Consider the following 16948-nt stretch of genomic DNA (forward strand, 5'->3'; position numbering starts at 1 on the left):
AGACTGTTATAGCAGCAGAAGGGGGACCAACTCCATATTAATGCCCATAATTTTGAAATGAGATGTCTGGCGAGTAGGTGTCCACATACTGTTGGTGATGTAGTGAACAACTGTAAGAGCAATGGAGAAATGTTCTGAATCTTAGAGTAGAGACTACAGTGTAAATATATACCTGCTGTGTACAGCAATGTCTCCCTCCCTCCATACTATTGGACTGGAGACAACTCCTGTCTGTCCCTACTCCCTCCATACTACTGGACTGGCGCCATACATCCGGTCAGAGGAGCTAAGCATATGGAGCCATACATCCGGTCAGAGGAACTAAGCATATGGAGCCATACATCCGATCAGAGGAACTAAGCATATGGAGCCATACATCCGATCAGAGGAACTAAGCATATGGAGCCATACATCCGGTCAGAGGAACTAAGCATATGGAGCCATACATCCGGTCAGAGGAACTAAGCATATGGAGCCATACATCCGGTCAGAGGAACTAAGCATATGGAGCCATACATCCGATCAGAGGAACTAAGCATATGGAGCCATACATCCGGTCAGAGGAACTAAGCATATGGAGCCATACATCCGGTCAGAGGAACTAAGCATATGGAGCCATACATCCGGTCAGAGGAACTAAGCATATGGAGCCATACATCCGGTCAGAGGAACTAAGCATATGGAGCCATACATCCGGTCAGAGGAACTAAGCATATGGAGCCATACATCCGGTCAGAGGAACTAAGCATATGGAGCCATACATCCGGTCAGAGGAACTAAGCATATGGAGCCATACATCCGGTCAGAGGAACTAAGCATATGGAGCCATACATCCGGTCAGAGGAACTAAGCATATGGAGCCATACATCCGGTCAGAGGAACTAAGCATATGGAGCCATACATCCGATCAGAGGAACTAAGCATATGGAGCCATACATCCGGTCAGAGGAACTAAACATATGGAGCCATTACATCCGGTCAGAGGAACTAAGCATATGGAGCCATACGTCCGATCAGAGGAACTAAGCATATGGAGCCATACGTCCGGTCAGAGGAACTAAGCATATGGAGCCATACATCCGATCAGAGGAACTAAGCATATGGAGCCATACATCCGGTCAGAGGAACTAAGCATATGGAGCCATACATCCGGTCAGAGGAACTAAGCATATGGAGCCATACATCCGGTCAGAGGAACTAAGCATATGGAGCCATACATCCGATCAGAGGAACTAAGCATATGGAGCCATACATCCGATCAGAGGAACTAAGCATATGGAGCCATACATCCGGTCAGAGGAACTAAGCATATGGAGCCATACATCCGGTCAGAGGAACTAAGCATATGGAGCCATACATCCGGTCAGAGGAACTAAGCATATGGAGCCATACATCCGGTCAGAGGAACTAAGCATATGGAGCCATACATCCGGTCAGAGGAACTAAGCATATGGAGCCATACATCCGATCAGAGGAACTAAGCATATGGAGCCATACATCCGGTCAGAGGAACTAAGCATATGGAGCCATACATCCGGTCAGAGGAACTAAGCATATGGAGCCATACATCCGGTCAGAGGAACTAAGCATATGGAGCCATACATCCGATCAGAGGAACTAAGCATATGGAGCCATACATCCGGTCAGAGGAACTAAGCATATGGAGCCATACATCCGGTCAGAGGAACTAAGCATATGGAGCCATACATCCGGTCAGAGGAACTACATATGGAGCCATACATCCGGTCAGAGGAACTAAGCATATGGAGCCATACATCCGGTCAGAGGAACTAAGCATATGGAGCCATACATCCGGTCAGAGGAACTAAGCATATGGAGCCATACATCCGGTCAGAGGAACTAAGCATATGGAGCCATACATCCGGTCAGAGGAACTAAGCATATGGAGCCATACATCCGATCAGAGGAACTAAGCATATGGAGCCATACATCCGGTCAGAGGAACTAAGAAGGGAACTGAAGGACTGGATAAAACAACCTCCCGTTGATCACAATCCTTTAAGATACTAAATAATTTAGTCATGTCTTGTAGGCCTAGGAGACGACAAGTAGTTTACACTAGTGTCAGAATGATTCCTGTCAATCACAGACAAGATAAAGGGAGAAGACGTAGTTTACACTAGTGTCAGAATGATTCCTGTCAATCACAGACAAGACAAAGGGAGAAGACGTAGTTTACACTAGTGTCAGAATGATTCCTGTCAATCACAGACAAGACAAAGGGAGAAGACGTAGTTTACACTAGTGTCAGAATGATTCCTGTCAATCACAGACAAGATAAAGGGAGAAGACGTAGTTTACACTAGTGTCAGAATGATTCCTGTCAATCACAGACAAGACAAAGAGAGAAGACGAGTTTACACTAGTGTCAGAATGATTCCTGTCAATCACAGACAAGACAAAGGGAGAAGACGTAGTTTACACTAGTGTCAGAATGATTCCTGTCAATCACAGACAAGACAAAGGGAGAAGACGTAGTTTACACTAGTGTCAGAATGATTCCTGTCAATCACAGACAAGACAAAGGGAGAAGACGTAGTTTACACTAGTGTCAGAATGATTCCTGTCAATCACAGACAAGATAAAGGGAGAAGACAGTTTACACTAGTGTCAGAATGATTCCTGTCAATCACAGACAAGACAAAGGGAGAAGACGTAGTTTACACTAGTGTCAGAATGATTCCTGTCAATCACAGACAAGATAAAGGGAGAAGACAGTTTACACTAGTGTCAGAATGATTCCTGTCAATCACAGACAAGATAAAGGGAGAAGACGTAGTTTACACTAGTGTCAGAATGATTCCTGTCAATCACAGACAAGATAAAGGGAGAAGACGTAGTTTACACTAGTGTCAGAATGATTCCTGTCAATCACAGACAAGACAAAGGGAGAAGACGTAGTTTACACTAGTGTCAGAATGATTCCTGTCAATCACAGACAAGACAATGATTCCTGTCAATCACAGACAAGATAAAGGGAGAAGACGTAGTTTACACTAGTGTCAGAATGATTCCTGTCAATCACAGACAAGACAAAGGGAGAAGATGTAGTTCACACCAGACAACTCATCATCAGTGGAGACCATCTTGTCCCAGTCCAACAGAGAGGATCATGTCTGTCCATCCACTGTTATACAACACAGACACAGAGACAGACAGCGCTTGACCGTTGACGTGGCTTCCAGACAGAAGATTTAACATTTAACATTCACAATAATAATAATGCCCCCCAATATTACACAGTGAGCCAACCAACCAACCAACCATCACTCTGAAAGGCTGTCTCCATTTGGGGATATTTAGAAAAACTAATAGAAAACACACTGTATATATAGTGTACCATCTCAGTACCTGTATAAAGTTTAGAACACCTACTCATTCCAGGGTTTTTCTTTATTTTTACTATTTTCTACATTGTAGAATAATAGTGAAGAAATCTAAACTATGGAATCATGTCGTAACCCAAAAAAGAGAAAGAGTTCAAAATATATTTTCATTTTGAGATTCTTCAAATAGCCACCCTTTTGCCTTGATGGCAGCTTTGCATTCTCTCAACCAGCTTCATGAGGTAATCACCTGGAATGCACTTCTATTAACAGGTGTGCCTTGTCAAAAGTTATTTTTGTGGAATTTCTTTCCTTCTTAATGCATTTGAGCCAATCAGTTGTGTGTTTGATCCAATCAGTTGTGTGTTTGAGCCAATCAGTTGTGTGTTTGAGCCAATCAGTTGTGTTGTGACAAGGTAGGGTTGGTATACAGAAGATAGCCCTATTTGGTAAAACACCAAGTCCATATTATGGCAAGAACAGCTCAAATAAGCAAAGAGAAACGACAGTCCATCATTAATTTAAGGCATGAAGGTCAGTCAATATGGAACATTTCAAAACTTTGAAAGTTTCTTCAAGTGCAGTCACAAAAACCATCAAGCGCTATGATGAATTTGGTTATCATGAGGACCGCCACAGGAAAGGAAGACCCAGAGTTACCTCAGCTGCAGAGGATAAGTTCATTAGAGTTACCAGCCTCACTAACAGACACATCTCAACATCAACTGTTTAGAGGAGACTGTGAATCAGGACTTCATGGTCGAATTGCTGAAACCACTACAAAAGGACACCAATAGGAGGAAGAGACTTGCTTGGGCCAAGAATCACGACCAATGGACATTAGACCGGTGGAAATCTGTCCTTTGGTCTGATGAGTCCAAATTTGAGAATTTTGGTTCCAACGGCCGTGTCTTTGTGCGATGCAGAGTAGGTGAACGGATGATCTCCGCATGTGTGGTTCCCACCGTGAAGCATGGAGGTGGTGTGATGGTGTGTGGTTCCCACCGTGAAGCATGGAGGAGGTGGTGTGATGTATTCTGCAGCGATACACCATCCCATCTGGTTTGGGCTTAGTGGGACCATCATTTGTTTTTCATCAGGACAATGACCCAACACACCTCCAGGCTGCGTAAGGACTATTTGACCAAGAAGGAGAGTGATGGAGTGCTGCATCAGATGACCTGGCCTCCACAATCACCCGACCTCAACCCAATTGAGATGGTTTGGGATGAGTTGGACCACAGAGTGAAGGAAAAGCAGCCAACAAGTGCTCAGCATATGTGGGAACTCCTTCCAAGACTGTTGGAAAAGCATTCCTCGTGAAGCTGGTTGAGAGAATGCCAAGAGTGCAAAGCTGTCATCAAGGCAAAGGGTGGCTACTTTGAAGAATCTCAAATATATTTTGATTTGCTTAACACTTTTTTAGGCTTTTTTTTGGTTTTGATGTCTTCACTATTATTCTACAATGTAGAAAATAGTAAACATTAAGAAAAACCCTTGAATGAGTAGGTGTGTCCAAACTTTTGACTGGTAGCAGAAACCTTCCTGAACAACGGACTTGCGTTTTATATATAAAGGTAGCTGGGCCTAAAGGAATATATGTAAAAAACACTGTTGTTCAGGTTGTGGTTCAGGGTCCTCCCAGCAGGCCTCAGCAGGAGGTGCTTTATATCAGGCAGTTGATAGAAATGTCAATACAATAACAAAATGAAAAAGTAGGAGTCCCACCACAGAGGAGTCCCACCACAGAGGAGTCCCACCACAGAGGAGTCCCACCACAGAGGAGTCCCACCACAGAGGAGTCCACCAAGCTCTTTAGAAAAGAGGGATGAGGGATGGAGAGAGGTCCACTAGGATCAGCAGGCCGAGGACTGTGGGAGGGGCATGGCACGTTCCTTCTTCCTCACTCCGTTCATGTGTGCGTAGGGCGGTGAGTCATTGAAGGCTGGTCGCAGCAGGACCTGGGCGACCGCCTCGGGGCCGTTGGACTCCACCTGTCCTGAAGCCCCTGAGCTCTGGGCTGAGGAGGGGCCAGGGGCCACTCGGGAGCAGCAGGCCTGGCTGGTGGCCCCGAGGGCTGGGGAGCAGGGGGACGAGGGAGCCTGGGGCTGAACCTGCCCAGAGGACGGGGCTGAAGGGGGGGTGGAGCCCAGCGTTAATGGACCGTCAGGGGCCGTGGAGGCTGATGTCTGTTGGGGAGGGGGGAGGAGGGGGCTGGTTGGGCAGGGCGGACCCGGAGCTGGTGGGGGGGCAGGGGATGGGGGCCGTGAAGAGGCAGCTGGGCCTAAAGGAACATTCTTCATGTTCTCTACCTCCATGTCTAACTCCTCTGTGTCTGGAAGCTTGTTCTCTTCGCTGTAAAAGAAACTCATCTCTCTGAACGGTGGCTCCAGCTCCTCCTTGATGCTGTTAATGATCTCCAGAAACGACGGACGCATCTTAGGGTTGTACTGCCAACACAAACGCATTAACTCAAACCTGGTAGGAGAGAGAGAGAGAGAAATTAGATATTATCTAATGGGTTGTACTGCCAACACATTAACTCAAACCTGGTAGGAGAGAGAGAGAGAAGTTAGATATTATCTAATGGGTTGTACTGCCAACACATTAACTCAAACCTGGTAGGAGAGAGAGAGAGAAGTTAGATATTATCTAATGGGTTGTACTGCCAACACATTAACTCAAACCTGGTAGGAGAGAGAAGTTAGATATTATCTAATGGGTGCAGGCAGTAGTTCAGAGAGAGAGAGAAGGTAGATATTATCTAATGGGTGCACAGTAGTTCAGAGAGAGAGAGAGAGAGAGAAGGTAGATATTATCTAATGGGTGCAGGCAGTAGTTCAAAGAGAGAGAGAGAGAGAAGGTAGATATTATCTAATGGGTTGTAGGCAACACAGTTCAAAGAGAGAGAGAGAGAGAGAAGGTAGATATTATCTAAACAGGCTAGTTCAAAGGAGAGAGAGAGAAGGTAGATATTATCTAATGGGTGCAGGCAGTAGCTCAAAGAGAGAGAGAAGGTAGATATTATCTAAACCTGAGAGAGAGAGAGAGAGAGAGAGAGAGAGAGAGAGAGAGAGAGAGATTAACTCAAACCTGGTAGAGAGAGAGAGAGAGAGAGAGAGAGAGAGAGAGAGAGAGATTAACTCAAAGAGAGAGAGAGAGAGAAGGTAGATATTATCTAATGGGTGCAGGCATTAGTTCAAAGAGAGAGAGAGAGAAGGTAGATATTATCTAATGGGTGCAGGCAGTAGTTCAGAGAGAGAGAGAAGGTAGATATTATCTAATGGGTGCAGGCAGTAGTTCAGAGAGAGAAGAGAAGGTAGATATTATCTAATGGGTGCAGGCAGTAGTTGAGAGAGAGAGAGAAGGTAGATATTATCTAATGGGTGCAGGCAGTAGTTGAGAGAGAGAGAGAAGGTAGATATTATCTAATGGGTGCAGGCAGTAGTTCAGAGAGAGAGAGAGAGAAGGTAGATATTATCTAATGGGTGCAGGCAGTAGTTGAGAGAGAGAGAGAGAAGGTAGATATTATCTAATGGGTGCAGGCAGTAGTTCAGAGAGAGAGAGAGAAGTTAGATATTATCTAATGGGTGCAGGCAGTAGTTGGCAGAGAGAGAGAGAAGTTAGATATTATCTAATGGGTGCAGGCAGTAGTTCAGAGAGAGAGAGAGAAGGTAGATATTATCTAATGGGTGCAGGCAGTAGGAGAGAGAGAGAGAGAAGGTAGATATTATCTAATGGATGCAGGCAGTAGTTCAGAGAGAGAGAGAAGGTAGATATTATCTAATGGGTGCAGGCAGTAGTTCAGAGAGAGAGAGAAGGTAGATATTATCTAATGGGTGCAGGCAGTAGTTCAGAGAGAGAGAGAAGGTAGATATTATCTAATGGGTGCAGGCAGTAGTAGAGAGAGAGAGAGAAGGTAGATATTATCTAATGGGTGCAGGCAGTAGTTCAGAGAGAGAGAGAAGGTAGATATTATCTAATGGGTGCAGGCAGTAGTTCAGAGAGAGAAGAAGGTAGATATTATCTAATGGGTGCAGGCAGTAGTTCAGAGAGAGAGAGAAGGTAGATATTATCTAATGGGTGCAGGCAGTAGTTCAGAGAGAGAAGGTGAATATTATCTAATGGGTGCAGGCAGTAGTTCAGAGAGAGAGAGAGAAGGTAGATATTATCTAATGGGTGCAGGCAGTAGTTCAGAGAGAGAGAGAAGTTAGATATTATCTAATGGGTGCAGGCAGTAGTTCAGAGAGAGAGAGAGAAGGTAGATATTATCTAATGGGTGCAGGCAGTAGTTCAGAGAGAGAGAGAAGTTAGATATTATCTAATGGGTGCAGGCAGTAGTTCAGAGAGAGAGAGAGAAGGTAGATATTATCTAATGGGTGCAGGCAGTAGTTGAGAGAGAGAGAGAAGGTAGATATTATCTAATGGGTGCAGGCAGTAGTTCAGAGAGAGAGAGAAGGTAGATATTATCTAATGGGTGCAGGCAGTAGTTCAGAGAGAGAGAGAGAAGGTAGATATTATCTAATGGGTGCAGGCAGTAGTTGAGAGAGAGAGAAGGTAGATATTATCTAATGGGTGCAGGCAGTAGTTGAGAGAGAGAAAGAAGTTAGATATTATCTAATGGGTGCAGGCAGTAGTTCAGAGAGAGAGAGAAGGTAGATATTATCTAATGGGTGCAGGCAGTAGTTGAGAGAGAGAGAGAAGGTAGATATTATCTAATGGGTGCAGGCAGTAGTTCAGAGAGAGAGAGAGAAGGTAGATATTATCTAATGGGTGCAGGCAGTAGTTCAGAGAGAGAGAGAAGGTAGATATTATCTAATGGGTGCAGGCAGTAGTTCAGAGAGAGAGAGAAGGTAGATATTATCTAATGGGTGCAGGCAGTAGTTCAGAGAGAGAGAGAGAAGGTAGATATTATCTAATGGGTGCAGGCAGTAGTTGAGAGAGAGAGAGAAGTTAGATATTATCTAATGGGTGCAGGCAGTAGTTCAGAGAGAGAGAGAGAGATAGAGAGAGAGAGGAGAGAGAGAGAGAGAGAGAGAGAGAAGGTAGATATTATCTAATGGGTGCAGGCAGTAGTTCAGAGAGAGAGAGAGAAGGTAGATATTATCTAATGGGTGCAGGCAGTTCTTTCAATTCAAGCACCAAAACAATTCACGTTCCATATATATACATGTCCACACCAGTGTGTGTGTGTGTGTGTGTGTGTGTGTGTGTGTGTGTGTGTGTGTGTGTGTACAGTAACACTTGTTTTCCAGATAGGGTTGTTTGTGAAGCATTTAAAGTGATGTTATATTTCCCCCTCCGGTCAGTAGATGGCAGTATACTAGACATTACAGCCTCCAGTCAATAGATGGCAGTATACTAGACATTACAGCCTCCAGTCAATAGAGCAGTATACTGGCAGCATACTAGACATTACTAGCATCCTCCAGTCAATAGATGGCAGTATACTAGACATTACATCCTCCAGTCAATAGATGGCAGTATACTAGACATTACATCCTCCAGTCAATAGATGGCAGTATACTAGACATTACATCCTCCAGTCAATAGATGGCAGTATACTAGACATTACATCCTCCAGTCAATAGATGGCAGTATACTAGACATTACAGCCTCCAGTCAATAGATGGCAGTATACTAGACATTACATCCTCCAGTCAATAGATGGCAGTATACTAGACATTACATCCTCCAGTCAATAGATGGCAGTATACTAGACATTACAGCCTCCAGTCAATAGATGGCAGTATACTAGACATTACAGCCTCCAGTCAATAGATGGCAGTATACTAGACATTACAGCCTCCAGTCAATAGATGGCAGTATACTAGACATTACAGCCTCCAGTCAATAGATGGCAGTATACTAGACATTACAGCCTCCAGTCAATAGATGGCAGTATACTAGACATTACAGCCTCCAGTCAATAGATGGCAGTATACTAGACATTACATCCTCCAGTCAATAGATGGCAGTATACTAGACATTACATCCTCCAGTCAATAGATGGCAGTATACTAGACATTACATCCTCCAGTCAATAGATGGCAGTATACTAGACATTACATCCTCCAGTCAATAGATGGCAGTATACTAGACATTACATCCTCCAGTCAATAGATGGCAGTATACTAGACATTACATCCTCCAGTCAATAGATGGCAGTATACTAGACATTACATCCTCCAGTCAGTAGATGGCAGTATACTAGACATTACATCCTCCAGTCAGTAGATGGCAGTATACTAGACATTACATCCTCCAGTCAATAGATGGCAGTATACTAGACATTACATCCTCCAGTCAATAGATGGCAGTATACTAGACATTACAGCCTCCAGTCAATAGATGGCAGTATACTAGACATTACATCCTCCAGTCAATAGATGGCAGTATACTAGACATTACATCCTCCAGTCAATAGATGGCAGTATACTAGACATTACAGCCTCCAGTCAATAGATGGCAGTATACTAGACATTACATCCTCCAGTCAATAGATGGCAGTATACTAGACATTACAGCCTCCAGTCAATAGATGGCAGTATACTAGACATTACATCCTCCAGTCAATAGATGGCAGTATACTAGACATTACATCCTCCAGTCAGTAGATGGCAGTATACTAGACATTACATCCTCCAGTCAATAGATGGCAGTATACTAGACATTACATCCTCCAGTCAATAGATGGCAGTATACTAGACATTACAGCCTCCAGTCAATAGATGGCAGTATACTAGACATTACAGCCTCCAGTCAATAGATGGCAGTATACTAGACATTACATCCTCCAGTCAATAGATGGCAGTATACTAGACATTACAGCCTCCAGTCAATAGATGGCAGTATACTAGACATTACAGCCTCCAGTCAATAGATGGCAGTATACTAGACATTACAGCCTCCAGTCAATAGATGGCAGTATACTAGACATTACAGCCTCCAGTCAATAGATGGCAGTATACTAGACATTACAGCCTCCAGTCAATAGATGGCAGTATACTAGACATTACAGCCTCCAGTCAATAGATGGCAGTATACTAGACATTACATCCTCCAGTCAATAGATGGCAGTATACTAGCCATTACAGCCTCCAGTCAATAGATGGCAGTATACTAGACATTACATCCTCCAGTCAATAGATGGCAGTATACTAGCCATTACAGCCTCCAGTCAATAGATGGCAGTATACTAGACATTACATCCTCCAGTCAATAGATGGCAGTATACTAGCCATTACAGCCTCCAGTCAATAGATGGCAGTATACTAGACATTACATCCTCCAGTCAATAGATGGCAGTATACTAGCCATTACAGCCTCCAGTCAATAGATGGCAGTATACTAGACATTACAGCCTCCAGTCAATAGATGGCAGTATACTAGACATTACAGCCTCCAGTCAATAGATGGCAGTATACTAGACATTACATCCTCCAGTCAATAGATGGCAGTATACTAGACATTACATCCTCCAGTCAATAGATGGCAGTATACTAGACATTACAGCCTCCAGTCAATAGATGGCAGTATACTAGACATTACAGCCTCCAGTCAATAGATGGCAGTATACTAGACATTACAGCCTCCAGTCAATAGATGGCAGTATACTAGACATTACAGCCTCCAGTCAATAGATGGCAGTATACTAGACATTACATCCTCCAGTCAATAGATGGCAGTATACTAGACATTACATCCTCCAGTCAATAGATGGCAGTATACTAGACATTACATCCTCCAGTCAATAGATGGCAGTATACTAGACATTACATCCTCCAGTCAATAGATGGCAGTATACTAGACATTACATCCTCCAGTCAATAGATGGCAGTATACTAGACATTACATCCTCCAGTCAGTAGATGGCAGTATACTAGACATTACATCCTCCAGTCAGTAGATGGCAGTATACTAGACATTACATCCTCCAGTCAATAGATGGCAGTATACTAGACATTACATCCTCCAGTCAATAGATGGCAGTATACTAGACATTACAGCCTCCAGTCAATAGATGGCAGTATACTAGACATTACATCCTCCAGTCAATAGATGGCAGTATACTAGACATTACATCCTCCAGTCAATAGATGGCAGTATACTAGACATTACAGCCTCCAGTCAATAGATGGCAGTATACTAGACATTACATCCTCCAGTCAATAGATGGCAGTATACTAGACATTACAGCCTCCAGTCAATAGATGGCAGTATACTAGACATTACATCCTCCAGTCAATAGATGGCAGTATACTAGACATTACATCCTCCAGTCAGTAGATGGCAGTATACTAGACATTACATCCTCCAGTCAATAGATGGCAGTATACTAGACATTACAGCCTCCAGTCAATAGATGGCAGTATACTAGACATTACAGCCTCCAGTCAATAGATGGCAGTATACTAGACATTACAGCCTCCAGTCAATAGATGGCAGTATACTAGACATTACATCCTCCAGTCAATAGATGGCAGTATACTAGACATTACAGCCTCCAGTCAATAGATGGCAGTATACTAGACATTACAGCCTCCAGTCAATAGATGGCAGTATACTAGACATTACAGCCTCCAGTCAATAGATGGCAGTATACTAGACATTACAGCCTCCAGTCAATAGATGGCAGTATACTAGACATTACAGCCTCCAGTCAATAGATGGCAGTATACTAGACATTACAGCCTCCAGTCAATAGATGGCAGTATACTAGACATTACATCCTCCAGTCAATAGATGGCAGTATACTAGCCATTACAGCCTCCAGTCAATAGATGGCAGTATACTAGACATTACATCCTCCAGTCAATAGATGGCAGTATACTAGCCATTACAGCCTCCAGTCAATAGATGGCAGTATACTAGACATTACATCCTCCAGTCAATAGATGGCAGTATACTAGCCATTACAGCCTCCAGTCAATAGATGGCAGTATACTAGACATTACATCCTCCAGTCAATAGATGGCAGTATACTAGCCATTACAGCCTCCAGTCAATAGATGGCAGTATACTAGACATTACAGCCTCCAGTCAATAGATGGCAGTATACTAGACATTACAGCCTCCAGTCAATAGATGGCAGTATACTAGACATTACAGCCTCCAGTCAATAGATGGCAGTATACTAGACATTACATCCTCCAGTCAATAGATGGCAGTATACTAGACATTACAGCCTCCAGTCAATAGATGGCAGTATACTAGACATTACAGCCTCCAGTCAATAGATGGCAGTATACTAGACATTACATCCTCCAGTCAATAGATGGCAGTATACTAGACATTACAGCCTCCAGTCAATAGATGGCAGTATACTAGACATTACAGCCTCCAGTCAATAGATGGCAGTATACTAGACATTACAGCCTCCAGTCAATAGATGGCAGTATACTAGACATTACAGCCTCCAGTCAATAGATGGCAGTATACTAACAGACATTACAGCCTCCAGTCAATAGATGGCAGTATACTAGACATTACAGCCTCCAGTCAATAGATGGCAGTATACTAGACATTACAGCCTCCAGTCAATAGATGGCAGTATACTAGACAGGCAGCCTCCAGTCAATAGATGGCAGTATACTAGACATTACAGCCTCCAGTCAATAGATGGCAGTATACTAGACATTACAGCCTCCAGTCAATAGATGGCAGTATACTAGACATTACAGCCTCCAGTCAATAGATGGCAGTATACTAGACATTACAGCCTCCAGTCAATAGATGGCAGTATACTAGACATTACAGCCTCCAGTCAATAGATGGCAGTATACTAGACATTACAGCCTCCAGTCAATAGATGGCAGTATACTAGACATTACAGCCTCCAGTCAATAGATGGCAGTATACTAGACATTACAGCCTCCAGTCAATAGATGGCAGTATACTAGACATTACAGCCTCCAGTCAATAGATGGCAGTATACTAGACATTACAGCCTCCAGTCAATAGATGGCAGTATACTAGACATTACATCCTCCAGTCAATAGATGGCAGTATACTAGACATTACAGCCTCCAGTCAATAGATGGCAGTATACAGACATTACAGCCTCCAGTCAATAGATGGCAGTATACTAGACATTACAGCCTCCAGTCAATAGAGCAGAGCCCCAAGCTGCTGAAACCTAACAGGCTACCGGACTGGCAGAGCCCCACGCTGCTGAACCCTAACAGGCTACCGGACTGGCAGAGCCCCAAGCTGCTGAACCCTAACAGGCTACCGGACTGGCAGAGCCCCAAGCTGCTGAGACCTAACAGGCTGAACAGACTACCGGACTGGCAGAGCCCCAAGCTGCTGAAACCTAACAGGCTGAACAGGCTACCAGACTGGCAGAGCCCCAAGCTGCTGAAACCTAACAGGCTACCGGACTGGCAGAGCCCCAAGCTGCTGAAACCTAACAGGCTGAACAGACTACCGGACTGGCAGAGCCCCAAGCTGCTGAAACCTAACAGGCTGAACAGGCTACAGGACTGGCAGAGCCCCAAGCTGCTGAAACCTAACAGGCTGAACAGGCTACCAGACTGGCAGAGCCCCAAGCTGCTGAAACCTAACAGGCTGAACAGGCTACCGGACTGGCAGAGCCCCAAGCTGCTGAAACCTAACAGGCTGAACAGGCTACCAGACTGGCAGAGCCCCAAGCTGCTGAAACCTAACAGGCACCAGACTGGCAGGCTACCGGACTGGCAGAGCCCTAAGCTGCTGAAACCTAAAAGGCTGAACAGGCTACCAGACTGGCAGAGCCCCAAGCTGCTGAAACCTAACAGGCTACCAGACTGGCAGAGCCCCAAGCTGCTGAAACCTAACAGGCTACCAGACTGGCAGAGCCCCAAGCTGCTGAAACCTAACAGGCTACCGGACTGGCAGAGCCCCAAGCTGCTGAAACCTAACAGACTACCGGACTGGCAGAGCCCCACGCTGCTGAAACCTAACAGGCTGAACAGGCTACCAGACTGGCAGAGCCCCAAGCTGCTGAAACCTAACAGGCTACCAGACTGGCAGAGCCCCAAGCTGCTGAAACCTAACAGGCTACCAGACTGGCAGAGCCCCAAGCTGCTGAAACCTAACAGGCTACCAGACTGGCAGAGCCCCAAGCTGCTGAAACCTAACAGGCTACCAGACTGGCAGAGCCCCAAGCTGCTGAAACCTAACAGGCTGAACAGGCTACCAGACTGGCAGAGCACCAAGCTGCTGAAACCTAACAGGCTGAACAGGCTACCAGACTGGCAGAGCCCCAAGCTGCTGAGACCTAACAGGCTACCAGACTGGCAGAGCCCCAAGCTGCTGAGACCTAACAGGCTACCAGACTGGCAGAGCCCCAAGCTGCTGAGACCTAACAGGCTACCGGACTGGCAGAGCCCCAAGCTGCTGAGACCTAACAGGCTACCGGACTGGCAGAGCCCCAAGCTGCTGAGACCTAACAGGAGGAGGAGGTGGTCCAGGGAATATACTGTACACACGCACCAATCTAATTCCACAAAATTATGCAAAGTAACCTACATACCGATTAGCCTGACCGGTCAAATATATTTCCATCGTATGGTATTTCCATCAATAGACTAAAAAGCATTATTTCACAAAAGGATGTTTCTTCCCCCGGACAATTGGCCAGCACCAATTTTATTTATCGGCGTTTCCATTTTTGGGGGCAAAAATCCAGATATACCGGGTAGGGTCATGGTATACCGGGCTAACGGACACCCAGGTGTGTGTGTGTAACTCACAGCATGTCTGGGCAGTTGTCTGGTTTGTCTAGCAGTCCTCCGTCCATAACGAAGCGCAGCACCTGCTCATTGGACATCCCCTGGTAGGGCTGCTCTGCTAGTGTGGCTATCTCCCATAACACCACCCCAAAAGACCTGCAGAGAGAGAGGAGACAGGATTATACACCCTACAACCTACACACCCTACAACCTACACACCCTACAACCTACACACCCTACAACCTACACACCCTACAACCTACACACCCTGACAACTATCCACCATGACCTACACACCATACACACACCATGACCCTATCCACCATGACCACACACCATGACACTATACACCATGACCCTACACACCATGACCCCTACATACCCTGACCCTATACACCATGACCCTATACACCATGACACTATCCACCATGACCTATACATCCTATCCACCATGACCTACACACCATGACACTACACACCATAACCCTACACACCCTATACACCTACACCCACCCTATACACCATGACCTATACACCATGACCCTACATGACACACCATAACACTATACACCTTGACCCTACACACCCTACACACCATGACCCTACACACCATGACCTACACACCCTACACACCCTGACACTATACACCATGAACCCTACACACCATGACCTACACATCCTGACACTACTCACCATGACCTACACACCCTACACACCATGACCTACACATCCTGACACTACTCACCATGACCTACACACCCTACACACCATGACCTACACATCCTGACACTACTCACCATGACCTACACACCCTACACACAACGACCATACACACCATGACCTTACACACCATAACCCTATACACCTTGACCCTACACACCACGACACACCATGACCCTACACACCATGACTCTACACACCCTATACACCCTGACCCTACACACCCTACACACCATGACCCTATACACCTTGACCCTACACACCATGACCCTACACACCCTACACACCATGACCCTACACACCCTACACACCATGACCCTACACACCATGACCCTATCCACCCTGACACTATACACCATGACCTACACACCATAACCCTATATACCCTGACCCTACACACCATGACCCTACACACCATGACCTTACACACCATAACCCTATACACCTTGACCCGACACACCCTACACACCCTGACACTACACACCATGACCTACACACCCTACCCACCATGACACTACACACCCTGACCCTACACACCCTGACCCTACACACCATGACACTATACACCATGACCCTACACACCATGACCCGATACACCCTCACCCTACACACCATGACACTATACACCATGACACTATACACCCTATACACCATGACACTATACACCCTGACCTACACACTGACCCTATCCACCATGACACTACACACCACTGACCATACACCCACCACCCTGACCCTACACACCCTGACCCTACACACCCTATACACCCTGACCCTACACACCCTGACCCTACACACCCTGACCCTATACACCATGACCTACACACCCTGACCCTATACACCCTGACCCTATACACCATAACCCTATACACCATGACCTACACACCCTATACACCATGACCTACACACCCTGACTCTACACACCCTATACACCCTGACCCTACACACCATAACCCTATACACCATGACCCTACACACCATGACCCTACACACCCTACACACCATGACCCTACACACCATGACCCTACACACCCTGACACTATACACCCTGACCCTATACACCATAACCCTATACACCATGACCCTACACCCTACACACCCTGACCCTATACACCATGACCCTATACACCATGACCCTATACACCATGACCCTATACACCCTATACA

At 45.4% G+C, this 16948-nt stretch overlaps 1 pseudogene across 1 annotated transcript in view; it reads right to left on the reverse strand.

Moving 5' to 3' along the window:
* Positions 1–3005: 3005 nt before the first annotated feature.
* Positions 3006–16948, reverse strand: part of LOC127922149 (insulin-like growth factor 1 receptor) — a 96192-nt pseudogene continuing 82249 nt past the window's right edge. Inside the window, exons 18-19 of the transcript XR_008110487.1 lie at positions 15083–15217; positions 3006–5825 (exon numbers count right to left, since the gene is read on the reverse strand). The product of XR_008110487.1 is annotated as an insulin-like growth factor 1 receptor (transcript). The remainder of the gene's footprint in view (positions 5826–15082; positions 15218–16948) is intronic.

This window comes from Oncorhynchus keta, unplaced genomic scaffold (genome assembly GCF_023373465.1).
Source record: "Oncorhynchus keta strain PuntledgeMale-10-30-2019 unplaced genomic scaffold, Oket_V2 Un_contig_24721_pilon_pilon, whole genome shotgun sequence".
Lineage (NCBI taxonomy): Eukaryota > Metazoa > Chordata > Actinopteri > Salmoniformes > Salmonidae > Oncorhynchus > Oncorhynchus keta.